This window comes from Pongo abelii, chromosome 15 (genome assembly GCF_028885655.2).
Source record: "Pongo abelii isolate AG06213 chromosome 15, NHGRI_mPonAbe1-v2.0_pri, whole genome shotgun sequence".
NCBI lineage: Eukaryota > Metazoa > Chordata > Mammalia > Primates > Hominidae > Pongo > Pongo abelii.
The window spans coordinates 41,031,569-41,059,563 of NC_072000.2; the positions used below are offsets into that span (position 1 = coordinate 41,031,569).

The following is a 27,995-nucleotide window of genomic DNA, read 5'->3' on the forward strand; positions in this document are numbered from 1 at the left end:
GCATGAAACTGTGGCAGGCTTTTTTTTTTTTTCTCAGACCCTTTACAGTCCTTGAAAAAACAGATTTCCTTTTTTTCTCTCAATATTTTGTCTTTTTCAGGATTATTGTCTAGATTTTTAATCTGTATATTCTATATTACTAATACATACATATACTCTCTATTAGACATATAAATTTTCTATTAATACATTCAAGTACATTAGGTAACCTAAAATTATTACTTTTTCTTTTATAGAATCTGGACCAGTTTCTCTGTAGGACTGCAACACATTACTGGTCTTGGAATCTACCTTCATTTTGTGGGTTCCTTTAGTTTCTTCTCTTTTGAATCCCCTGTTTCCTGGATTCAGTTTTTCTCCTTCTTGATTTATTCTTTCCTTTTGATGGAGCACATTCTCTAGTAATTTCCTGAGAAAGGATGCATGAGGGATAAATTTTTTAAGAGTGTGCATTAGTTCTTCAAGATAGATTATCCAAGAGCAGAGTAATTGAATAACAGTATGACTATTTGAATTCAGATTCCTGGACTCAGTTCCAGTATTACTGAAGCAGAATGTTTGACAAAAGTAGCTGAAATCTTAAACTCTGACTTCACTATTTTTAAAACTTTTTAAAATTAAAATTATCTTTAAAAATTTACAAGTTTATTAAAATCATAATGAGATATCATGTCACACCAATTGAATGGCTAAAATGAAAAAATACTGATATACCAAATGTTGACAGGATGTGGAGAAATTGAATCTTTCATACATTGCTGTTAGGAGTGTAAAATGGTACAGCTACTTTGGAACACTGGCAGTTTATTATAAAGTTAAATTTATACTTACCATATAACCCAGCTATTGCACTCCTGGATCTTTATCTCAGAAAAATACAAATTTATTTTAACACAAATCATGTACATAAATGATCATAGCAGCTTAACTCATAATTGCCCAAAACTAGAAAGAAGCCAAATTTAGTAGGTCAACAGATGAATGTCCACACAATAGAATATTACTCAACAATAAAAGGAAACAACCTATTGATACACCCATGACTCAGATGGGTCTCAAGGGCATGATGCAAAAGCCATTCTCAAAGGGTTAAATTTATATGATTCCATTTTTATGTAAGTCCCAAAGTGACAAAATTATAGTGATAGAGAAAAAATCAGTGGTTGCTAGGAGTTAGGTTTGGGAACAGGCTATGACTATTGAAAGGTAACAAAGGGGTATTTCTTTATAGGGATGTAACCATTCCATATTCCCATTGTGGTGATATTGAAATGTCACAGACTTATATGCCGGGGAGGAGGGAAGGAGGAAAGGGAGGGAGGGAGGGAAGGAAAGAATGTAAGAAGGAAGGGATGAAAGAAAAGAGAGAGGGAGGGACGGAAGGAAAGGAAGAAGAGAGGGAGGGAGAAAGATAAGGAAGGAAGAAGGGAGAGAGGGAAAAAGGGTGCATATAAAAATGAGTGAAATCCAAATAAGTTCTATATCTTTTGAGTTAAATAGCATTGTACCAATGTCAGTTTTCTGGCACATCAAATGGACACTTTATATTTTTTGTTTGCAGCATTTGACACTGAACCACTCCATGAAATTTTATTCTATTCTGAATTGTGTGATAACACAGTCTCTTGGTTATCCTCCTATCTTTCTATTACTGTTTAGTCTCCTTTGTGAACCACTTATTTTTGTGTACCACTTAAATGTTGGCATTCACTATTGTTTCTTTTTATTTCTCTTCTCCTTCTAAATCTGACCTCTGAATATTCCCATACATTTCCATGGTATGAATCCAACCTCATTTCCATGGTATGAATCCAACCTGTACAAGATTTGATATCATTCTCTTCTTTTTCAAACTATTTCCTGATATTGTATTTCCCACTGTACAATCATTTATGCACTAAGGAAAAGGAAAAAGAAGTTGCTATAATAAAGATGAGATAGTAATATAGAGAACTAGAAGAGATTATAAAATAAGAGAATTATTTACAGTTCTGTGGACCAAATCTGGTAGTCAAAGGAAAGAAGGTACTTTCCTAGCAAAATATACAAGCCACTAAAATTGACTTAAGAAGCAGAAAAGTAGATAGATATATTGAAACAACTGAAAAAGTAATTTAAAATTCACTGTATAAAAAGGCACTAAGACTATATGATTTAAAAAACGGATCCTATTTACTACTTAAGCCAAGATCATTCTAATGCAATCTAAACAAGACCACAGTGAAAGGTAGAAATTTATATCATTCATTAAGCTAGTAATCCTAATATAAAAACTGATATAGCCAAAACAATCTTGAAAAAGAACAAACTTGGATGACTCACAGGTCTTGATGTAATGCCTACTACAAAGCTACAGTAATCAAGATAGTACGGTAATATCATAAGGACAGACATACAGATAAGTGGAACAGAATTGAGAGTCCAGAACTCAACCTCATATTTATGGTCAATTGACTTTTGAGAGGGGTGACAAAACAATTCAATGGGGATAAAAATAGCATTTTCAACAAATGGTCTCAAGACAACTGGCTATTCTTATGCAAAAGAATGCATTTGGATCCATACCTCATCATATAACATACAAAAGTAATTCAAAATTGTTCAGAAATCTAAATGTTAAAGCTAAAACTATAAAACTCCTAGAAGAAAAAACATAACTGCAAATTTTTGGGTCCTTCAGTTAGGCAAAGCTTTCTTAGATTGAAACCAAAATCCCAAGCAACAACTAAAAAACAGTTAAGCTGGGCTTAATAAAAATTTCAAACTTTGGTGTTTTAAAGTATACCATCAAAAATGTGAAAAAACAACCCACATAATGGGAAAATTATTTACAAATCATCTATCTGGCAAGGAACTTATATCTAGAATATATAAATCTTATAACTCAACAAAGAAAAGACAACCCAATTCAAAAATGGGCAAAGTATCAGAACAGGCATATTTCTAAGGCAGTGGTAGCTTTGTCATTGCAATTTCAGTTCATTGGTGGTAGTGGAAGCCTTGACTCTTGTAAATGGAAAGTTTAAAAGTAGAAAAATGTAAATTATTTTTTGAGGAGCTCAGTTATTAAGTAAAAGTGGGAAGCTTAGTGTATAATGTGTATGTAATGCTGAGGAAGATTTGTTTTAAAGAATGAAGAGTGTAACATCTTTTTTGTTGTCTACTCAAATTCATTTACCCATCCCTCAACCATTCTCTTTCTATAAGAAATCTGATGCATGGCCATGTAACCCAAAGCCATCTAATGACCTTGAGCTGTATGGCCTGGTTTGAAAAGTTAGTAAGTCAGATTACTCCTTCAGTAATTTGGAATTGGGATACTGAAAGGGAAGGGAGCTAGTCAGTTTTGAATGCTAAACCAAATGATCATGAAGTTGGCCTGGGTCCATGTGGACAGCTATAGACTATGGGCAATCTGAAGTTATGAAGCAGTCAGTTGGAAAAGAGGAGAGAAAGAAGTCAGTATATAAAGAAAACACCAATTTTTGAACAAGGGAGATGGGGAGAAATTCTGCCTTGGTTTCTAACAGCGTTCTGTTCCCTTGCCAGCCTTTGTTTTCTACATAATAATTTTTTTCTCAAGAGAATGTCTTACTTTACAAGTAAGGCTCTCAGCTAGACCAGGTTTACAGTCTTTGCATACCAAATGTGGAATTGCTCTAACAGCATTCATTATGTGCTGTCTAAAATGAACAACTACAGTGAAAGGTGGTTCCATGGATTATAACACCAAGTATAGTCAAATCATTATAGCCTATGCAGGTTCATCAAGTCCATCAGGACACAATAAACACTGATGAGATGCAGATGAAACAACTGTGAACTATAACCTCTGCCATGAAAGGAATACTGAATTACTGTGAGAAATTTCTGTGGAGATTATTTATGACAAATGTAAATGTAATACTTATGATACTTGCATATAATTGCTTTTAACATTGGTTACTAATGATGTTTTTCTAATTGTGAGTTTCATAGTCAGTGTTGTTTTAGGAATTTGATACTTTATTTTGATAAGTAATGATAGAAATATAAAATTACATTGCAAGCTTCCTTACAGGAACTGTTTTATACATTTTGTAATATGCCACAAACTTTAAAAAATGAATACTTGAATGATGGCACAAATTTTTAGTAGGAGACTGAATTTTAGGCCCAACAGGCAGATGTATCAGTATGTTAACTGACTTTGGATAGATCCTGGAATGCTTTTCCAACCTTTGTGTCACCTGGTCTTTGTATCAGCATTTTCTCTGATGGAAACGCTCTATATTGTCTATTCCCTTACTTTGTTCAGCTAATACCTACTTATCCTTTTTTCAGTTTGGCCACAGTACTTCTGGGAGAGGAATTTGGGTGGTAGAATGAAATTGTTTTAATAAGAAAATGTTCACTGACCTGGAAAAAAATTGAATATGTAAGACTCTCAATGTTCCCAGGCCTTCCTCCTAGGCCTTTCCTATCTCTGCCCACATCAGTAGTAGGTACCTTCCTTACTATCTTCCTCCTTACCTTCTACTCTCATTGGTGATAGTGGAAGCCTTGACTCTTGTAAATGTAAAGTTTAAAAGTAGAAAAATGTAAATTATTTTCTAAGGAGCTCATTATCTTCTCCCTTCTTTTTCTGACCTATTGACTTTTTGTATTACAATGGCCAAGAGCGTGTAGAAGAGCAGGTGTCTGTGATATATTTTTGGAAACAATGTCCTGGATAGCTTTAAAGACAATACATAGCAGAGGTCAGGTTAGGTAATAAATACAGGTTAAAGGTTCTTTGCAAAGGCATGTATTTGATATAATAAAATCTGGCCCGACCCAAAGTCTACTGAATTGGAATTTTTTTTTTTCAAGACAGGGTCTCCTTCTGTCACCCAGGCTGGAGTGCAGTGGTGCAGTTGTAGCTCACTGCAGCCCCAATCTTCCAGGCTCAAGTGATCCTCCCACCTCAGCCTCCTAAGTAGCTGACACTACAGGCACACACTTCTGTGCCCTGCTAATTTTTTTTTTTTTCATTTTTAGTAGAGATGAGATCTCACTATTTTGCCCAGGCTGGTCTGGAAATCTTGAGCTTAAGCTATCTTCTCAGCTCAGCTTCCCAAGGTACTGGGATTATAGATATGAGCCACTGCGCCTGACCTGAATTAGAATATCTTACTCTGAATTTGAAAACTTGCCTAGTGTAGACTTTGTGTTTGGAAGGTAAAGTAAGGACAAAATAGTTCCTCAACCTTAGTTTTGTTTGATTTTCAAGTTGATTTTTATATTAGGATGATGTCAGTATTTTGGAAGCATTATCAGTTTTATGTCTTTTTAGTGCTTTCTTGGTATTTTAGGGGGAAGAATTGGTTGAGGCTACATGGTGAATGCTGGTCAAATGAAATTTTTCATTCTTTGAGTTTTAACTATTTCCAGTAACTGAATTCTATGTAAAGTTGTGCCCTAAAGTGATTTGGAATAAGTGATATATTAAATTCTTTGATGAATTGCAGTGTAGTAATGCTGTGAAAAGCATAGCATAAAGTCCAGATTGGTTGCTTGAAATACTATGAAATTTAATTTGTTAGATCTTAAAACTTAAGCATTCTTTCTAAATTAAAAATATATTTTTAATAAATAAACTTACTATTGTCAAATGCAATTAATTTACTTTACTAAGTAAGTATTTCTGCTTTGAAACATGATATGGAAAGTAGTTGAGACCTTCATTAGAGATTACATAAAATTCTCAGTAAAAGTAATTGCATTTACCAATGTAGTTTTCATACCAAACTAATCTTTATTCTAATATTTTTGACATGAGTGTTGATGTTCAGACATACAGTTTTTACCAGTTCATCTAAAGAACTTTAGCGTATATATTTCTTTTCAAAAAAATGACATTCACAGACTGACATAGATATGTCCTCTACAACAAAATGACTTTATTGTGTTGTTCAGTGTTGGTTAGTTTTTCTGTTATGTTGATGCATTAAAACAGATATTAAATTTTATCATTAATTCAGTGCCTGGTCTCTCATCAAATCCCCTTAATTACAAATTGACTCTAAGGATTAGACAGCATGGATTTTAATTTTAACTGAAACAAAAAAAGGCATCTTGGAAAATCACTCTTGCCTACTGACTCATAGACACATTTTATAGATCCTATAATTTATTACTTAGTATTTAAAATTCGATACAAAAAGCATATTTCCAAGATTTTTATTTTTTTGTATTTATATTAAATTTTTTTAAGAATATATTTCACAGTCTTGAAAAAAATTTCGTGTATTTTCAGATGAATGTCAACCTCTGGGAGTTTTGATAACTTACAGCCTTTTCTTTAGAAAATGTTAACTTTGAATCATGTACAACCATAATCGTATCTAAATGGCATTTATATTATCTTCTATTTGTACGTTCTTAATAATTTCACAAAATCATGCAACATAGTTTTACATATTCCATGCAAGTGTTTTCAGTGTAATCCAGTATCTTGTTTCAGGTATTGTTTGTGATTTATGACTATTTAGTCTTCACTTTCTTTTGATACTTGCTATTTTAGGTTTAAGTCCGGAGTCATTTTTGTGTATTTTATTCTCAAGTTGTATCAGCATTTTTGTCCTTCTTTCTTAAAAGTGACAATTTTTTACATTGAATTTTATTACATAAATTATTCATTTTAAATACTAGAAAGACTATTATTTTTACTAGGAAAGGAGGATAGTGAAATTAAGTCATGATCACAGCCATCAAAAAAGTACATTTGTCCATTGTGTTTTTGCTCCGTTATATGATGGTCAGGTTTTAAGTCTGAGGTGCCTCTTTTAAAAATTTTCTTACTGTAATAGTTGCTGGAATCTTACTTGTGTTAGTCATTTGCTTGTTTTTATCTGGATCTACAAGTTTTCAGATAAGTACTTTACTTTTAGAAAGACCAAGAAAGAATTACCAACAAAACTTGAGTATTCTAAGATATATTAATATCATTTATTTTTAATAAATTCTGCTGTGTTAATTACCTTCACCTTTTGAGAGGTTGTAAAATGTAAGTAGTAACCTTCTTTCTAATTAAGCAAATGTTTTATATCTTATATTTTTGTAAATTTGATTTTTAAATGACATTCCTTTACTGGCTTTTGTTGCTGTTGCTGTTAAACTGGATTTTTATATGCTGAAAGATATTTAACGTACAAATGAACTCAGCTCATCATGTCAGAGGAAGAAATTCATTGCCTAGAAACAGATTGTTTATGTACTATTAGATGGTAATATAAACCAACAAAAGCAAGGAAATTAACTTCAATACTGACACACTGCCCTTTCCTTGCTCTTTTGTGCCCATAGATAACATGCATATGTTATAATACCAGAGTATAGTGGACTCAGTTAAGAATTGTCAAACTTAATTCTAAATGTCTTTACCGCATTGGTGTGTCACAACATTATTATTTTGTCTCAATACTATATAATGTCGTTCACATTTGAGACGAAGCAATGCATGGATGGATCTGAAAAAGATGGCAAAAGTTTACTTTTCTCTTAATTATTATTGATTGCTTCTGCTTAGCCAAATATTATATAGCTCTGATATTAGTTCTTCACAATTTTTAAAAAGGTAATAGAAAATGATAAAATATCTGAGGAAATTTTGGGAAGAATATAGCTACTGATATAAAATTGTCATTCAGTTTTATTTTTATTCCTATTCATTAATTTTTATTATTTAAAAAGGCAGACATCTCTTTATATAAAGCTTACAGCACAAAGAAACTACCAGTTTTTTATTAAAAATAATCAAATATACAAACAAGTGTGATTTCAGAGAGCAGTTCTTACATGGATTGCACAAAGGAATTATTTGTGAAATTCTGAGGGTAGGACTAAACCTCTCAAAATAACCTCCAAGATTAATTTGGGGACTGATTGATACTTACTTGGCCATTCCCTTAACAGTACCTGTTTCTTGATGTATATGGTAAAATATAAAGAATTAATTTTTCTTTAGTTCTTATATTTACTAGTTAGGTTGTAACTTATCAATTCCTAATGAATTTTATCCCTGTTTTTAAAGGGCAATTTTATACAATTAAAAGTAATAGATTGATATTTCAGTGTTTGAAAATTGATTCCATTTATGAGTTGATTCCAAAACCTGAGTTCCATGTTTTGTAGCAGTTTGGGAATTATTTTACTTTCTGTTTTCTATTTTTCTCTGTAAATGATTTCTACTCCTATTTAGGTACCTATTAGGATACAGTTTTCTAAAAGAGAATTACATATTTCAATTAAAGCTGTGCATTTTTCTGAGTTGTACGTTAAACTTTCCAAGAAAAAAATCAGATATTTTCTGTAAAAACTATGTGATAGAAGAAATAATCTAAATGTGGTCAAACAAAAGATTTTGCTTTAAGAAACTAAAGAAACTGCTGTAAAATATGGTGGAAGAGGGAGGGTGTGTAAGGTTGGGGTGGTGGAAATTTTTAAAGAAATTCCACTTTTTATCTTATGCAATTAATATTTAATTGGCTACATTTAAAAGTAGTGAAAAAGTGATCTATTTGCTAGAGATTACAGAACAACACTTTAAGCTCTTACTTATTCTGAGGTGTTGAAAGGTGAAACATTTGACATTTTCTTTTCGGGTATTGCTTTAAAAAACAGAGGGCGGGAAAGAGGCGTTGCCACATCAGAGTTAAGGGTGTTTGTGGTTGTCCGTGACAGCAGCTCTAGTTTTAAAACACCTGTGTTTACTTTCCAGCTTTTCAGAATCTGCCTGAAAGTGGCCTAAGAATGGCACAGGCCTTCAGGATGGCTGGTTTTTTTTTTATAGTACAGAAAAAGAACTAAACTTTACACTTTTATTTTCTGTTGCAAGCATTTGGTTCTTTTATTTTATACATTTTATCCCTATACATTCTTATATATGTCTGTAAGATAATGCATGATTTATATAATCTATACATTATACTATAACCATTTTTTAAAAAACGATTTCTTCTCAGCCTTTTGTTCACTGATTAGAAAAAGCTGATGAAAAACTGCTTTTTCCTGTGCAAATGTATTTTCTTTCTTAATTGATAGAAGTTTGTGAAAAATAAAAATTGATATACCATTTTAAAGAGAAACGAAGAAAATTGCATGAACCAAAGTGGCCTAACATATAGCTTTGTTTATTTTTTATCCTTTGTCCTTTTATCATTTCTCAAGTTTTCTTTTTATATCTTTTGCTTTATAGGAGTGGTTTTAAAAAATATTTTTATAAACCTACAAATGTAATTTTCCCTTTAGGTTTATTTATGTCTTCTTTAGTGGTTTGGAAATAGGTTGAGTTTCAGCCTACCTGTCATCTCTTAGCTGGTCATTGTTTCCAATCTATAGACTTGTGCTTTTTAAATAATTATATGGTACATTTTTATTATTTTATGACATTCATATGACACTGAAATATTATATAAACTTTATTCTCAATTTGAGATGTTCCTAGCTATGATATTTTAGTTTAATAAAATTGAGGTTTCTTTCTGGTTTGTTTCAGTATTTATTTTCAAACCTCTTTAATTCTTTAGTACAGTAGACATAGCAAGATGTCATATATTCTATGATGCATTCCTTCTACATGCAAATTCTTGATTACAGTAGCAGACATTTCCGTGAGATTACAGTTATGTCAAGCCTGGTTGATGTAAAAAGGAATAATTCTGTCTTTTGACAATAAATTAATCTTATTTCTTCATATAACTGGATTTTTAAACACTTTTTGTGTAGTTGAAACCCTTTTGAGAAGCCAATGCAAATGTCGAGTCTTCGCCCTAAAAAAAAATACAAGTTTACAGAAATTTGCATAGAACTTCAAGGAGTTTATGTCCTTCCCAAGCTCACTGATGAGCTCTAGGTTAAGAACCTGTATTCTAGTTCTTATTTTATTTGGATAATTGTTAATTGTTTAGATAGTTGCTTAGACAGTTGTTAATATAGTAGATCACAGAGAAATCACTGAGTCAAATACAGAATTAAGTGCTTAATTAATATGTCACCATGTTAGGTGTTAAAAGGCATAAAGCAATAATTGATCTTACTAGCTTTAAATATAAATAGTATTTTAACAATATAGTTCATACTCCATAATGGCTACATATATATCTGTGTTTTAATCCCAGCTTTTCAATGGATTTGAAATACAAATTATAGTTATCTCATTTTTCCCAACAGAGCCAATTGATAATATGCCTACTATCTATTATACCTATTATCTCAAAATAAATTCAACGAGTGTCATTGCATAAAAGCTATAAAAATAATATTCAATAATATTCCATTCAAAAACCATAAGTTTGGTGTTGATATCCATCTAGGTGAAGAATGCTCAGCTGCAGACAGTACCTTAAAGGAATTATATATGACAATGTGTACTACCTAGAAGATAATGAAACTGTGAGGAAAATTACTAAAAACTGAATTTTTAAAATATGAAAGTATTTAGGAAACATTTTTTGAATATAAGGAAAGTGGTAAATTTATTTTAAATGGCATAAATAACTATAATATATTAGTAAGGATTTATAATAGTTCTGTATTGTATGTAGTTTAACATGGATCAGAAGAAATGTTTTGATCAGATGAAACAACTACTAAGAAAACAATAATTTTATTTCAAGTGTTCCATTTTCATTATTTTCTGTGACTAGGAAGGAAGTAAAGGGGAGGAAGGATTCTCGTAGGGCTATTAAGACCTTTGTTTCCAGAACCTCAAATTGTTGAGCTTAAATCATGAAACCTGATACAGTATTTCCATTGAGTGTATCAGTTTTGTCCTGGTAACAATTCCCATTTGGTAGTGCTATATACCTGTGACCTAACTTTCAGCCTAATTTACGTATATTCACTTTATTGTATTATATGAAATTTAAGATTCTCTAACAAAAATGTGATATGTCTATTTGTCTCAAGGACATTTTTAACTTCCCTATTTATAAGACCATAGTTTTCTCTATGGCAGGTTTTTTCAATCTGGAAGCTATCAGTCTTGTTTTTAGAATGTATTTATTATAAAATATTGGGTGTTTTACAATCATGCTTCTCTAAAACTAATATTTTCATATGTAATTCTAAGGAGGAAATGAGAAAACTTCTAAGATCCAAAAGATGTATTAAAATAAATAAATAAAGGAAACTTGAGGTAGAAATTAAGATAATTGAACCAAGAGAAGGGAAAACCAAAGATGTGACTTAAAACGATGCAAATGTTTGATGATGCTACTTGGAAAATTATATATTATTTCTTGTCCAACTATAAGTGCGAGCCAGAAAAAAATGTTAATCAGTGATTAGGAAAAACATTATGTAACAATTCCTAAACAATATAAGAGCTTAAGAAACATCGTCAGACTCTCATCTTAGGATAAAAAAAAAACTTGAGGTAATCAGCGTTGTTGGAGAATTGTGGGGTTTTAACAATTATTTGTTTAAAAGAAAACTGAGACTTTAAGCACCTGTAAGCCTTTTTGTTTCAACTGTTATTGACTATCTTTCAAAAATGCATTAATACATTTGCTTGCCATGGTAAATTTTGTAAAATGAATGTATTTGTATTGGATAGTATTTGCTTCTTTCAAGGGTTAGAAAACCACACCCCAAATTGCTCAAGCATAAATGAAACTTATTGTTCACATAGTTGAAAAGACCAGGGACAGGGCTAACTTCCAGAGATTATTTATTTTATTTTATTTTTTTTACTTTTTTCAATCAATTTTGTTGACAGTAAATTTCATCCATTTAAGGTACACAGTTCAATGCATTTTGACATATATGTCCACCGTAATGAAGATACAGAGCATTTCTATCATCCCACCAAAATATTTTTTTTGTGCTGCCTCCCAGCCTCTATCCCCAGCCCAGCCAACCACTCATCTGCTTTTTTGTCACTATAAATTCACTTGCATTTTCTGGAATGCTATGCAAGTAGAGTCATATAATACCTACTCTTTTGTGTCTGGCTTCTTTCAACATGATGATTTTGAGATTCATCCATGTCATGTGTAATAGTAGCCCATTTCTCTTTTAACTTCAGCAAATTCTTGCGTAGGACCCCAAAACTTTTGTTCTGTATCTAGGTTTTTTTTGCTCTCCTCTATGTATTGGCTTAACATTCATGAGGTAGAAGCTTCTGCCTTCTCAACTTCCCAGTTGAAGGCTAGAAGGAAAAAAAAGTTGTTTATCAAAAATAAAAACAGAAATTCTAGAATTGGGTCTTTTAAACTTGAATTGGACTACTAGAGGTCATGTGCTTATTCATTTATCTCTAAAATGATTACTGTGACCAATGGAGTGAAATATACTGACCGCCTTAGGACAATCTAGGTCTGCTCCTAAGGATATGTTATGAATAGGGGAAGAATGATTTTCTAAAAGAAATTGGAAATATTTTCCTACCAGAAACACTAAAAAAGAATGAAGGGTGGTAAAAACAAACAAAAAACAGATTTTTACTGTAATAATATGTCTTCTTCGTAAGACTAAAAAATGTATGCTGGCATGTAGTAAAACAGACTTCATTTCTATTTCTTATCTTTTCAACTCTTGAAGGAAGAAAGATAATCCCAGAGTTAACATGTATGTGTAGATAATATTTATATATGTACATGAATATTGCACCTAATCACATGATTGATATAGATTAGATCTCTTGTTTTCCAGCTGGATTTCCTGACATTCTGGTAACCTGAGACTTTCTTTACTCTTTTTCCTGTCAATTTTTATATTATATATTTATTGTTCTATCTTCTGAGCCTTGATTTTGGATTCTTGAGAATCTTTTATTCATTGGAGTAAGAAGACTAGAGAGACTAAAACAATTGAAGTAAAGAACCTGAAAGGAGAGCTTATTTTTGCAGCCACTTTTATCTCGTAGACATGTGTTGATTATCTGCAGGCAGAAATCTGAAAATTCTAGCTTTTTACTCATGGAGAGCCATTGTCTGGTATTTAAAGAAGAAAAAAAACAGATTTTTGGTTGATATTGAGGGGAGGGAGCATTAAGTACACATCCAGTAGTGCCTTCTGGATATCTGTGACTGCACAGGTTTGGAGATTAAAAACAAACAAAAAGTCTGAAAAGCAGAATGGATTTTGCAGCTGTTTTATAAGAACAAGAAGCTGGGCACGGTGTCTCACACCTGTAATCCCAATACTTTGGGAGGCCAAGATGGGTGGATCACTTGAGGTCAGGAGTTCGAGACCAGCTGCTCAACAGGGTCAAACCCTGTCTCTACTACAAAAAAATATATATGTATATATACAAAAAATTAGCCAGGCATGGTGATGGGCACCTGTAATCCCAGCTACTCCAGAGGCTGAAGCAGGAGAATCACTTGAATCTAGGAGGTGGAGGTTGCAGTGAGCCAAGTTTGCACCATTGTACTCCAGCCTGGGCAACAAGAGCAAAACTTCTTCTCAAGAAAAAAACAAAAAACAAAAAACAACTAGGGGCTAACTGACCCCCATATTCTGCAGTTCTTAATTAAAATGATCAGCCCCACTTTATCTACCTGGCAGAGATGAAGGTTAAACCTCAAGACTAAATAATATCTGGAATGTCACTTATATACAATTGAAGACATTCCATTGAAAATTACTAGGTACACAAGAAGATGAGACCACAGGCTCAAAACAAAGAGAAATACATGTTATATAAACTGACTTAAAGTTGATCCAATATTGGCATTAGATGACAGGGACTTTACAATAGCTATGATGAAAATATTCAAAAAGGTAGGAGAAATAAGAGAGAAAATAGATGAAAATATTAAGCATTTCATTATGAAATTGTAATCTCTATAAAACAATCAAATGGAAATCAAATAGAAATTATAATAGTAATGAGCACAATATCTGAAATTAGATGAGCTTAGCAGAAAACAGGATTAGTAAACTAGATAACAAATCAACAGTACATTTTTAAATTATAGCAAATATAAAAAGGAATTAGGGGAGAGGAGACATAGCTGAGAGACAGTGAAACTGAAAACAGTACAATATAGGTATAATTAGAGTCTCTGAAGGAGATGAGAAAGACAACGTGACAAGGAGGAGTTGACAAGATAGTAGCCAAGATTTCTCCAAAAACTGATGGAAATTTCAAACCACAAATTCTTGAAGCTCTTAAGTACACCAAGTAGGATAAATAAAAGAAAATGACACATGGACACAATATAATTAAAGTAATAAACTCAGAGATAAGGAGAAAAATTTTAAAGGCAGACTGAGGAAAAAAAGTTGTTCAAAGAACAGCACTATTGACTGCTGAATTCTCAGTAGAAATAACAGAAGTCAAAAGAGATTAGAATAACATTGTTAAAGCTCCAAAAAAAAAAAAAAAAAGCCAGCGTACAATTCTATACCTAGTTTAAATATCTTTCAAAGTGGAATGTGACATAGTGACATGTAAACGTAGTTCAGATAAACAAACCCCAAGAGAATTAGTCACATGCAGATGTGAATTGAAAAACATAGTAAAGGGGGTTCTTAAATCAAATGGAAAATGATACCAAACACAAACACAGAAATGTAAGAAGGAATTCAGAGCAGCCAGAAGGATAAATGTGTTTGGAAATATTAAAATATTGATCTAATGAAGCCTAATCTTTTTTTTTTTTTTTTTTTTTTGAGATGGAGTCTCACTCTGTCGCCATGCTGGAGTGCAGTGGCATGATCTCAGCTCACTGCAACCTCCACCTTTCAAGTTCAAGCCATTCTCCTGTCTCAGCCTCCCAAGTAGCTGGGACTACAGGCACATGCCACCACGTCCAGCTAATTTTTGTATATTTAGTAGAAACGGGGTTTCAGCATGTTGGCCAGACTGGTATGTATCTCTTGACCTCATGATCCACCTGCCTCGGCCTCCCAAATTGCTGGGATTACAGGCATGCGCCACTGTGCCCAGCCACTTATTCAAAATTAATAATAATGTCTTGTGCCATTTCAAATCCATGTATAAATTAAAGTCCATGAGAAAAATAACCCTTAAGCCTAGAACTGGATAATGGACTCAAAATGTTTTAAGGTTATAGCATTACTGGAGAAGTGATATATTTATATTAGACTGTTATAAGGCAGGAAAACAAGTTAGAATCTCTAAGATAACCATGAAAAGGACAAGAATTTGAATTTAGGAACTAATGAAGGGGGAAAGTGATATAATAGGATATATTTAAATAGTCTAAATTAAATATTAAAGTAATAAACATAATCCTGAAAAAAGAATAATTTGTTAAACCAAGTGGACTAAATGTTCCAATTACTCCAATTTTTTTTTTCAGAATTGTTTTAGCTATTCTACTTTCCTTGCCTTTTATTTGTTTTAAAATCAACCAGTCTGTAGCTACAAAAAAAATCCAATTGGGCTTTTGATAGGAGAAATGACATCTTTACCATTGAGACTTCTGATCAAGGAACAGTGTATGTGTCTCCAGTTATTTAGGTCTTCTTTGATTTATTTAATAAACATTTTATAGTTTTGAACATATGGATTTTGCACATTTGTTGCATTTACACCTAAGTATTTAATATTTAGCACTATTACAATGGTATTAATATTATTTTAATGTTTTGCTTTCCAGTTTTACATTAATAGTATCCTACAGCTTTGATGGACTCACTTACTAGTTTTACAGTTGTTTTTTAAAAATTCCTTGGGATTTTCAATGTAATCATGTCATCTACAAATAGAGACATTTGTATTTCTTTCCATTATGTATACCTTTTATTTCCTTTTCCTTTCTTATTGCATGGGCTGTAAGTTATTTAGGTATATTAAATAATAGTGATGAGAACAGACATCACTGCCTTGTTCTCTATCTTGAGGAAAAGTATTCAGGATTTCACCTTAAGTACGTTGTTAGCTGTGGTTTTTTTGTAAATATCCTTTATCCCTATGAGAAAGTTTTAGGCACTGACTAGTTTGCTAAAAGTTTTTATTGTGAATGGATGTTGAACTCTGTAGAAGGCTTTTTCAGCATCAGTTGGGCACAAAGGTAATTTGAACTTATGAAATAAAAAATAGATATCAAATAAGTTATGGTTTATTAAAGAAATTAAAGTCTTGTGCAACCTGGCTGCCTGTAGTGGTTAGAATTGTGTGCCCCCAAAAGATATGTTCAAATCCTAATCCCAGTACCTCTGAAGTGACTTTATTTGGAAATAGGATCTTCGTAAATATAATTGAGTTAAAATAAGGTTATACTGGATTAGGATACCACCTAATCCAATGACTGGGGTCCTTATAAGAAGAGGAAAATTTGGACACAGATACAAAAGACACAGGAAGAAAAAGCCATGTAATGAGGCAGAGATTAGTGTGTCCACAAGCCAAGGAATGTGAAAGATTGATGGCAACTACCAGAACCCGGGAGAGAGGCACAGAAGATTCCCTCTCAGACCTTTCATAAGAAAGCAACTGTGCTGACACCTTGATTTTGAACTTCTGGCCTCCAGAAATGTGAGAGCATTTCTGTGAGTTTTAAGCCACCCAATTTATGGTTCTTTGTTTCAGTAGCCCTAGGAAACTAATACAGTGCCTTTTCTGGTAACATTCTTTTGAGTTCTAAAACATTCTTATTTTCCAAAAAACTAAGGTTTTGTTTTTGTGTGTGTGTGTGTGGCGGGGGAGTGGGGGTTTGTTTTGTTTTGTTTTGTTTTTACTATATGAATACTTGTTGCAACATACATATAACATCAAACTTGGGTGGTTCATTCTTCTTTTTCTAGGCTCCTTGTAGTGTTTTTTAGTGATCATCAAGCAGGTTTAAAGAAAAGCATATAAATTACTTACCTTTATTGTGTTTCTAAATTAAAGAGGACTTTTTTTGTCCTATCCTTTGAAAATATAATTTCATGGCAGGCCAACCTTTTATTTATTTATTTACCTATTTATTTATTTTAATTTTTCCATAGGTTATCGGGGTACAGGTGGGATTTGGTTACATGAGTAAGTTCTTTAGTGGTGATTTGTGAAATTTTGGTGCACCCATCACCTGAGCAATATACACTGCACCCTGTTTGTAGTCTTTTATCCCTTGCCCCCTCCCACCCCTCCTCCCAAGTCCCCAAGTCCATTGTATCATTCTTATGCCTTTGTGTTCTCATAGCTTAGCTTCCACTTATCAGTGAGAACATATGATGATGTTTGGCTTTCCATTCCTGAGTTACTTCACTTAGAATAATAGTCTCCAATCTCATCCAGGTTGCTGCAAATGCCATTAATTCATTCCTTTTTATGGCTTAGTGGTATTCTATCATATATATATATATAAAACCGTGTTCTATCATATATATATATATCCACAGTTTCTTTATCCGCTCATTGATTAATGGGCATTTGGGTTAGTTCCACGATTTTTGCAAAAATTGAATTCACAAAATTCAAGATTTTGTGAATTGTGCTGCTATGAACATGCATATACGAGTAAATTTTTCGTATGACTTCTTTTTCTCTGCATAGATACCCAGTAGTGGGATTGCTGGATTAAATGGTAACTCTACTTTTAGTTCTTTAAGGAATTTTCATGCTGTTTTCCAAAATGGCTGTACTAGTTTACCTTCCCACCAGCAGTGTAGAAGTGTTCCCTTATCACTGCATCCATGCCATCATCTACTGTTTTTTTTTTTTTTGATTTTTGAATTATGGCTATTCTTGCAGGAGTCAGGTGGTATCACATTGTGGTTTTGATTTGCATTTCCTTGATCATTAGTTATGCTGAGCATTTTTTTCATGTTTGTTGGCCATTTGTATATCTTCTTTTGAGAATTGTCTATTCATGTCCTTAGCCCACTTTTTGATGGGATTGTTTGTTTGTTTTCTTACTGATTTGTTTGAGCTCATTGTAAATTCTGGATATTAGTCCTTTCTAAGATGTATAGATTGTGAAGATTTTCTCCCACTCTGTGTGTTGTCTGTTTACTCTGCTGACCATTCCTTTTGCCATGCAAAACCTCTTTAGTTTAATTAAGTCCCAACTATTTATTTTTGTTTTTATTGCATTTGCTTTTGGGTTCTTGGTCACGAAATCCTTGCCTAAGCCAGTGTCTGTAAGGGTTTTTCTAATGTTATCTTCCAGAATTTTTATAGTTGCAGGTCTTGGATTTAAGTCCTTAATCCATATTTAGTTGATTTTTGTATAAAGTGAGAGATAAGAATCCAGTTTCATTCTCCTACATGTGCCTAGCCAATTATCCCAGCATCATTTGTTGAAAAGGGTGTCCTTTCCCCACTTTGTTTTTGTCTGCTTTGTTGAAGATTAGTTGGCTATATTTGGGTTTATTTCTGGGTTCTCTATTCTGTTCCATTGGTCTATGTGCCTGTTTTTATACCAGTACCATGCTGTTTTGGTGACTATAGCCTTATAGTATAGTTTGAAATCAGGTAGTGCAATGCTTCCAAATTTGTTCTTTTTGCTTAGTCTTGCTTTGGCTATGCGTGCTCTTTTTTGGTTCCATGTGAGTTTTAGAATTGCTTTTTCTAATTCTGTGAAGAATGATGATGGTATTTGATAGATATTGCATTGAATTTGTAGATTGCTTTTGGCAGTGTGGTCATTTTCAACAATATTGATTCTACCCATCCATGAGCATGGGATGTGTTTTCATTTGTTTGTGTTATCTATGATTTCTTTCAGCAGTGTTTTCTAGTTTTCCTTGTAGAGGTCTTTCACCTCCTTGGTTAGGTATATTCCTAAATATTTTATTTATTTATTTATTTATTTTGCAGCTATTGTAAAAGGGGTTGAGTTCTTGATTTGATTCTCTGCTTGGTCACTGTTGGTTTATAGAAGAGCTACTGATTTGTGTACATGAATCTTGTGTCCAGAAACTTTGCCGAATTCTTTTATCAGTTCTAGGAGCTTTCCAGAGGAGCCTTTAGAGTTTTCGAGGTAAACGATCATATTGTCAGCAAACAGTGACAGTTTGACTTCCTCTTTACAGATTTGTGTGCCCTTGATTTCTTTCTCTTGTCTGATTGCTCAGGCTAGGACTTCCAGTACTATGTTGAAGAAGAGTGGTGAGAATGGGCATCCTTGTCTTTTTCCAGTTCTCAGAGGGAATGCTTTCAACTTTTCCCCATTCAGTATTATGCTGGCTATGGGCTTGTCATAGATGGCTTTGATTACATAGAGTTATGTCCCTTGTCTGCCAGTTTTGCTGAGAGTTTTAATCATAAAAGGATGCTGGATTTTGTTGAATGCTTTTTCTGCATCTATTGAGATGATCATGTGATTTTTGTTTTTAATTCTGTTTATGTGGTGTATCACATTTATTGACTTGCGTATGTTAAACCATCTGTGCATTCCTGGTATGAAACCGACTTGATCATGGTGGATTATCTTTTTGATATGTTGTTGGATTTGGTTAGCTAGTATTTTGTTAAGGATTTTAGCATCTATGTTCATCAGGGATATCAGTCTGTAGTTTTCTTTTTTGGTTATGTTCTTTCCTGGTTTTGGTATTAGGGTGATGCTGCCTTCACAGATTGAATTAGGGAGGGCTCCCTCTTTCTCTATCTTGTGGAATAGTGTCAAAAAGATTGGTACCAATTCTTCTTTGAATGTCTGGTAGAATTCTGCTGTGGATTCATCTGGTCCTGGACTTTTTATTTTTGGCAATTTTTAAATTACCATTTCAAACTCGCTTGTTATTAGTCTGTTCAGGGTATCTAGTTCTTCCTGATTTTAGGAGGGTTGTATGTTTCAAGGAATTTATCCATCTCTTCTAGGTTTTCTAGTTTATGTGCATGAAGGTGTTCATAGTAGCCTTGAAGGATCTTCTGTCTTTCAGAGGTGTCAGTTATAATATCTCCTGTTTCATTTCTTAATGAGGTTATTTGGATTTTCTCTCTTCTTTTCTTGGTTAATCTTGCTAATGGTCTATCAATTTTATTTAACTTTTCAAAGAACCAGCTTTTTGTTTCATTTATCCTTCGTGTTTGTTTTGTTTCAATTTCATTTAGTTCTGTTCTGATCTTGGTTATTTCCTTTCTTCTGCTGGGTTTGGGTTTGGTTTGTTCTTGTTTCTCTAGTTCCTTAAGGTATGACCTTAGAATGTCAATTTGTGCTCTTTCAGTCTTTTTATGTAGGCATTTAGGGCTAAGAACTTTCCTCTTTTTTTTTTGAGACGGAGTCTTGCTCTGTCTCCCAGACTGGAGTGCAGTGGCACGATCTCAGCTCACCGCAAGCTCTGCCTCACAGGTTCAGCCATTCTCCTGCCTCAGCCTCCCGAGGAGCTGGGACTACAGGCACCTGCCACCACGCCCAGTGAATTTTTTGTATTTTTATTAGAGATGGGGTTTCACTGTGTTAGCCAGGATGGTCTCGATCTCCTGACCTTGTGATCCTCCTGCCTCAGCCTCCCAAAGTGCTAAGATTACAGGCGTGAGCCACCACGCCCGGTGAACTTTCCTCTTAGCGCCATCTTTGCTGTATCCCAAAGGTTTTGATAGGTTGTGTCATTATTTTCATTCAATTCGAGGAATCTTTTAGTTTTTATCTTTATTTTGTTTTTGACCCAGTGCTCATTCAGGAGCATGTTATTTAATTTCCATGTATTCGCATGGGTTGTTTGTTTGTTTGTTTGTTTGTTTTTTCTGAGATGGAGTCTCACTCTGTTGCCCAGGCTGGAGTACAGTGGCATGATCTCTGCTCACTGCAATCTCCGCCTCCTGGATTCAAGTGATTCTCCTGCCTCAGCCTCCCAAGTAGATGGGATTTCAGGCGCATGCTACCATGCCCAACTAATTTTTGTATTTTTGGTAGACAGGGGTTTCACCATGTTGGACAGGTTGGTCTCAAACTGGCTGGTCTTGAACTCCTGACCTTGTGATCCGCCTGCCTCAGCCTCCCAAAGTGCTGGGAATTCAGGCATGAGCTGCTGCGCCTGGCCTATTTGCATGGTTTTGAGGGTTCCTTTTGGAGTTGACTTCCAGTTTTATTCCACTGTGGTCTGAGAGAGGGCTTGATATAATTTCAATTTTCTTAAATTTATTGAGGCTTATTTTATGGCCTATCATATGGTCTGTCTTGGAGAAAGTTCCATTTACTGTTAAATAGAGTATGTATTCTGTGGTTGTTGGATAAAATGTTCTGTATGTATCTGTTAAGTCCATTTGTTCCAAGGTATAGTTTAAATCCATTGTTTCTTTGTTGACATCCTGTCTTGATGACCTGTCTAGTGCTGTCAGTGGAGTATTGAAGTCCCCCACTATTATTGTCTTGCTGTCCATTTCATTTCTTAGGTCTATTAGTAATTGTTTTATAACATTTGGATCTCCAGTGTTAGGTGCATATATGTTTAGGATTGTGATATTTTCCTGTCGGACAAGGCCTTTTACCATTATATAATGTTCCTCTTTGTCTCTTTTAACTGTTGTTGCTTTAAAGTTTGTTTGTCTGATCTAAGAATAGCTACCCCTGCTCACTTTTGGTGTTCATTACCATGAAATGCCTTTTTCCACCCCTTTACTTTTTGTGAGTCCTTATGTGTTAGATGAGTCTCCTGAAGGCAGCAGATAATTGGTGAGTTCTTTTTCATTCTGTGGTTCTGTATCTTTTAAGTGGAGCATGTAGGCCATTTACATTCAATGTTAGTACTGAGATGTGAGGTACCATTGCATTCATCATGCTATTTGTTGCCTGTGTATCTTGTTTTTTTTTGTTTTTTTGTTTTTGCTTTTTAATGAGGTTCTGTTTTGATGTGTTTCCAGGATTTGTTTCAAGATTTAGAGCTCCTTTTAGCAGTTCTTGTAGTGGTGACTTGGTAGTGGTGAATTCTCTCAGCATTTGTTTGTCTGAAAAAGACTGTATCTTTCCTTCATACATGGTGTTTAGTTTTGCTGGATACAAAATTCTTGGCTGATAATTGTTTTGTTTGAGGAGGCTTAAGATAGGGTCCCAGTCCCTTCTAGCTTGTAGGGTTTCAGCTGAGAAATCTGCTGTTAATCTGATAGGCTTTTTTTTATAGGTTACCTGGTCCTTTTGTCTCACAACTCTTAAGATTCTTTCTTTCATGTTAACTTTAGATAACCTGATGACAATGTGCCTAGGTGATGATTTTTTGTGATGAATTTCCCAGATGTTCCTTGTGCTTCTTGTATTTGGATGTCTAGGTCTCTAGCAAGGCTGGGGAAGTTTTCCTCGATTATTCCCCCAAATAGGTTTTCCAAACTTTTAGATTTCTCTTCTTTTTCAGGCACACCAGTTATTCTTAGGTTTGGTCATTTAACGTAATCCCAGCCTTCTTGGAGGCTTTGTTCATATTTTCTTATTCTTTTTTCTTAGTCTTTGTTGGATTGGGTTAATTCAAAGACCTTGTCTTCAAGCTCTGAATTTCTTTCTTCTACTTGTTCTATTCTATTGCCGAGACTTTCCAGAGCATTTTGCATTTCTGTAAGTGTGTCCATTATTTCCTGAAGTTTTGATTGTTTTTTCTTTATGCTATCTATTTCCTTGAATATTTCTCCCTTCACTTCTTGTATCATGTTTTAGATTTCCTTTCACTGGGCTTCACCTTTCTCTGGTGCCTCCCTGATTAGCTTAATAACTAACCTCCTGAATTCTTTTTCAGGTAAATCAGGGATTTCTTCTTGGTTTGGATCCATTGCTGGTGAATTAGTATGATTTTTGGGAGTTGTTTAAGAGCTTGTTTTGTCATATTACCAGAGTTGGTTTTCTGGTTCCTTCTCATTTGGGTAAGCTCTGTCAGAGGGAAAGTCTAGGGCTGAAGACTGTTGTTCAGATTCTTTTGTCCCACAGGGTGTCCGATGTAGTACTCTGCCCCTTTTCCTATGGATGTGGTTTCCTGTGAGCCAAGATGCAGTGATTGTTATCTTTTTACTGGGTCTTGCCACCCAGCAAGCCTACCTGGCTCTGGGCTGGTACTGGGGTTATCTGCACAGAGTCCTGTGATGTGAACTGTCTATAAGTCTCTCAGTCCTGGATACCAGCACCTGTTCCAGTGGAGGTGGGGTTGGGGGGGGAATGGGTAAAATGGACTCTGTGAGGGTTTTTAGCTTTGGTGTTTTAATGTTCTATTTTTGTGCTGGTTGGCCTCCTGCCAGGAGGTGGCACTTTCCAGAGAGCATCAGCTGTGGTAATATGTAGAGGAACCAGCAGTGGTCAGAGCCCTAAAATTCCCAAGAGTACATGTATGCCCTTTGTCTTCACCTACCAGGGTGGATAGGGAAGGCCCATCAGGTGGGGGCAGGGCTAGGTATGTCTGAGCTCAGACTCTCCTTGGGTAGGGGATCAGGGTGAGGTTCCCAGGTTGATGGAGTTGTGTACCTAGGAGCATTATGGCTGCCTCTGCTGAGTCATGCAGGTTGTCAGGAAAGTGGGGAAAGCTGGCAGTCACAGGCCTCATCCAGCTCCCAGGCAATCTAAAGGGCCGGTCTCACTCCCACTGTGGCCCCTCTAACAACCCCAAGTCTGTTTCCAGGCAGTGAGCGAGCCGGGCTTAAGAACTTACCCCAGGCTACCTGCCTCTGAGTTGCGAAAGAAAAGGGCTTGGTTCTTCCCCAACCTGTGGAGTCTGCATGTTGAATTCATGCCCTCCTGTGAGTTCTGGCTAGGAGGCTTCTTGTCCCATTTAAATTGATAAAAAGTTCAGCTGGAGATTTCCTTCTCCCTGTGGTGTTTTCTCCTGTGCCTTTGGCCGCCCTCTCGTTGGATCCCTGTGGTGCCAGGCAGGAATGGCCTGCTTGGGGACCCAGCAGGCTCCCAGGGTCCTTCTGCTGCTTCCTCTACCCCTGTATTTTGTTCAGCTCTCTAAATTGATTCAGCTCCAGGTAAGGTCGGAAACTTCTCCCACAAACTAGACCTTCACTAGGGGCACGGTGGTGGCTGGTATTTGCGAGCGGATTATCTCCTTTTCCCACTTCCACAGTTGGGGCACTCACAGTATTTGGGGTGTCTCCCGAGCCCTGCAGGAGCACTCCACTTCCTTCACAGGGTCTGTGGGTCCTCTTAGGATTCCTGGTTTGTTCTTGCAGTTTTTCTGGAGCTAAAATTCGCAATGTGAGCCTCTGCATGCTGCTCTGTCCGTCCGAGTAGGAGCTGCAATGTAGTCCTGCCTCCCATCTGCCATGATGATCTGTCTTCCCAGGCCAACCTTTTCGTATCTTCTCTGGCCATCAACAATGATAGCCATTTTAGGCACATTTCTAAGGAGACTACCTCAATTTCTATAGAAAAAAGAAAAATCATTAAGCAGTTTTGCATATTTTGGGAAACTGAAAAGTGACCCAAAACTTATAATATGAAAACCACAATATCACAGGTAAGCAAATCACACCCCTTCTAGCAGTGCTATGTACAAAGTATGCAGGACATTGAACGGATAAGATCTTTTCATTTTTCTTTGATATGAAGTTTATAGACTAAATGGAAACTCCCAAAATTTACCTACATGTTATGTACCCCAGAAAAGGCAGATAAATGAGGAAAGTCTAGTTTTTATTTGGACAAGATATCAATAGTCTTTTTTATGATTTCTTTGGTTTTATTTAAACCATAGAAATCAAGATGATAATGTGAAACCTCATTTTTGAAATAAGAATACCTAATAAGTAGGGGAATATTTGTTGCCATATTTTGACACATCACTTGATATACTATAGAAAGCATGATTGTGATTAAGTGCTGACAGAATCAGCTCTACACTATAAGGGGCCAACGCGTCTCTTATCAAAATTTTCATTTGTTTGTCCATAAGACAATTTAGTTGCAACGTCTGAATGAATGTGTATATTAATAACTTCACTCAGTTTCATAGACCAATCATGGAAACCATACAATAATGCGTGTTTCATGTGACCCAAGGTAACACAGCAGCTGCTAGTATTGGTGCCATTTTGGAGGAAAAATGAAACAAACCTCTGACTGGTTAAAAATACTTGCCCCGTGAGATTCCATCTTCATATGTGCTTTCACATCTCCTTCTCCAGTATGTCCAATCCCAGATTCTTTTCTGTACAGTGTACAGTATATTCTGTTTTTGTTGTTTATCTCCCTAAGCCAGTGATGCGTTCTTCCATTTAGTCTTCATTTTTTATGATATCTGGGTCATACTGGCATTGGAGTTGTCGTCATTCTCATTTTCATTATCTGAGCTCTTAGAAAGGATGGTGATAATATTCACAATGTTAAAAATTAAACTAGCACTCTTTTGATTCAAAGCACAATAGTTAATCCACAGAGAAAGTCAAAGATGGGTTGTTAACTTTCATATTTACCATGCACTTAAGTTGTACACTTAAGTCACATCACTAGGAGTGATGCAACAATGGATGATCCATTATTGTCAACCATAAATTATGCTTGCTCACGTTAATGGTCAGGAAAAACAGCAACTGCAGAAAGCAGATAAACTATGCCATGTCCATTAGACACTAACACCAGTGTTGGTTTTAGCTCTATTTTTTGTACCACCATATGGATTTGTACATTTTCCCCCAAACCTATTGCCAAGGACTGGGACTTTTTACATCCCATGGAGAAGTTTCCCAGAATGATTGATCACCCACTGGAAAACTCTAATATTGTACAGTGGGCTCTTGAAAGTGAAGCAAAGATTATTCTTGGTGAAGGAGGAATTGGACAAGCCCTGAAGATAAAATTTTGCCTGGAGGGGTGGTAATATGTATAACTTGGTAATATGAGAGTCAGAGGACAGTAATCTCACAGGTTTTAGTGACATTAATTAGGGCAGGCATGGGAAGATAGGAAAGACTGACTTGGAGGCTATTAAAGTATTTCATGAATGAAGTAAAGAAGATTGCGGGGGGCCCCTTAAATAACAGCAATAGGAAGAGATAGGAAAGAATGTGAGGCATTTTGAAATAAGTAGCAAAACTTATTGACTCGCTCACTGGATATGGGAAATGAAGGAGATGTTTTAAGATAACTTCAGGTTTTTAAGACTAATCAGAGAAATAATGTCACTAACAAAGACAGTGAAATTGAGTTTATTTGATTTTTCTAAACAAGTGAGTTAAGTTTAGAAAATGCCTTACTTAAAGCATAAGTAAGATATATGATTGGTATTTGAATATACTGGGACTGAAGCTTGTTGATAAGGATAGTACAAAACCTAGTTGACCATTCTGTGGGACCAATATAAATTCCCTATGGAGTCAATATTATCCAAAAGGAAGACTATTTTCCACTTGTATGGAAGCAAAATAAATACAATTTTTAAACATTTGAATGAATAATAGAGAAGAAGCAATGGAATGAAGGTTATTTTTACTCCAACTACCTAAACTCCAGGTTTTCTTAGATCTTGGGAAGAAACTACCCCTTGTCCTGTTAATGGTTATGCCCTACAGAAAGTTGCCAATCTACCTAATGAAGAAACTGCTTACTACTCACTTCTTTGCATCAACACTATTCTAAATATGCCAGTTTTGAAATGTGCTCAGGGAACCCATACCATCTGATATGAATAGCCTTGAGGGACCATATGTAATTCAGAGAATTTGATTGGTTCATGAAGAAAGACCACATCTACCACATAGTTGGCTCCAATTGAGTCTTTTTTATTTAAAGGAGAAGAAAATGTTAAAAGCAAAAATAAGACTTCTTATAGAGAACCAAAGATATTTTGAAGGAGTGATAAAAACGACCATTGTTTAAAAATATAATAGGTGATTTTAATATCAATGATCAGGGACAAAAATATAAATAATGATTTGGAACAGCAAAGGGAGAAACACTAAGAAAAAACACAAGGAAATGGAGTGAAATGATCAGAAGCAAAACATAATTTGTGGAAAATGGAGTAAGTGCAGGAGCAAAAGGAGTAAATGTAAGGGAAACCATATTCAAAGAAATAATAGAAGAAAACTCATTTGAGCTGAAGGAAAACTTGAGTTATCAAAATGAAAGTCCATAGCAATGACTGAGTAGAATAAGTAAATTACGTCTTTGCTCTTGTAAATTTATATACATATGCTAAATATATAGACATATCTGGGCAAAATATCTGCACACTAATGGTGAAGAGAAAATGTTATACCTTTATAACACTTGTTGTAAAATTGTATAGAGCTGATTATTTACAAAAGAAAGAGCATCACAGCAGCATAGAATTCCTGACTTGCAATATTGGAAAACAAGACAGTGCAACTATGTTTATAAATCTTAGAGGAAAAGACTGCAATTTAAGGATCCTATATTTAGCCAAAATATCATTTATAGAGGAGGGCAAAACAAAGACTTTTTTTAAACAATTAAGACTATGAATATACCCATTCATTCTTCCTGGAGGAATTACTTGAAGAAGTATTATAGCTAAAAGAAAATTAAAACAGATATCCAAAGAGGATAAAACATTGTATAAGAATCAGTGGAAGGTAGTCTGTCTTAAAATTTATAGATAAATTTAAAGCAGTGATAACTTTAATTGTGATGTGTGTTAAGGAAGAGTTCTCAAAATATGTTACATACAATAGGAAAAATAAAAAATATGGCATGGAACTACAGTTTTAAATTATTCCAAATACACTATAGGAGTAGGAGTATGGATAGAAGAGGTTTAAAAATCTTATTTTTGCTTTAAAATTTTTTCCTTTGTTGATAGGGCATATCACTTATGAGATGGTGCAAAACTGGAATTAGTGTCTTGAATATGATATTCAGTAAAGCAAAGATGATTATTTCAGTTAAGAGAATGAATTTTCTTATTCATATGGATATGCATGCTGGGTAAAGCTAAATTAATATCTTTCTGTGATATTATATATCACATGATTTATTAAAATGTACTTTCAGAACAATTATTGAAGACATCTTCCTGATTTTAAGGTATGCATTTATATTTATTATTGAAAACATTTAATGAAAGCTTACGTACTACAGTCCGAAACCACAGAAAGGAAAAGGAAAAAATTTGCCACCTTTTTGGGAGATAAACGTACCCCAAAATGCATATAAAATTAGATCAGTACTATAATAGATATATGCAGAAGCTGAAAT

At 34.5% G+C, this 27,995-nt stretch overlaps 1 protein-coding gene and 1 long non-coding RNA gene across 20 annotated transcripts in view; one reads left to right on the forward strand and one right to left on the reverse strand.

Moving 5' to 3' along the window:
- Positions 1 to 27,995, forward strand: part of MIPOL1 (mirror-image polydactyly 1) — a 401,793-nt gene that overhangs the window by 186,178 nt on the left and 187,620 nt on the right. The window lies entirely within an intron of this gene.
- Positions 292 to 27,890, reverse strand: LOC129049754 (uncharacterized). Its single transcript, XR_008513061.1, has 4 exons — positions 24,894 to 27,890; positions 17,574 to 24,202; positions 11,962 to 12,172; positions 292 to 409 (listed from the first exon to the last, which is right to left on the reverse strand). It is a non-coding gene; the product is annotated as an uncharacterized LOC129049754 (long non-coding RNA).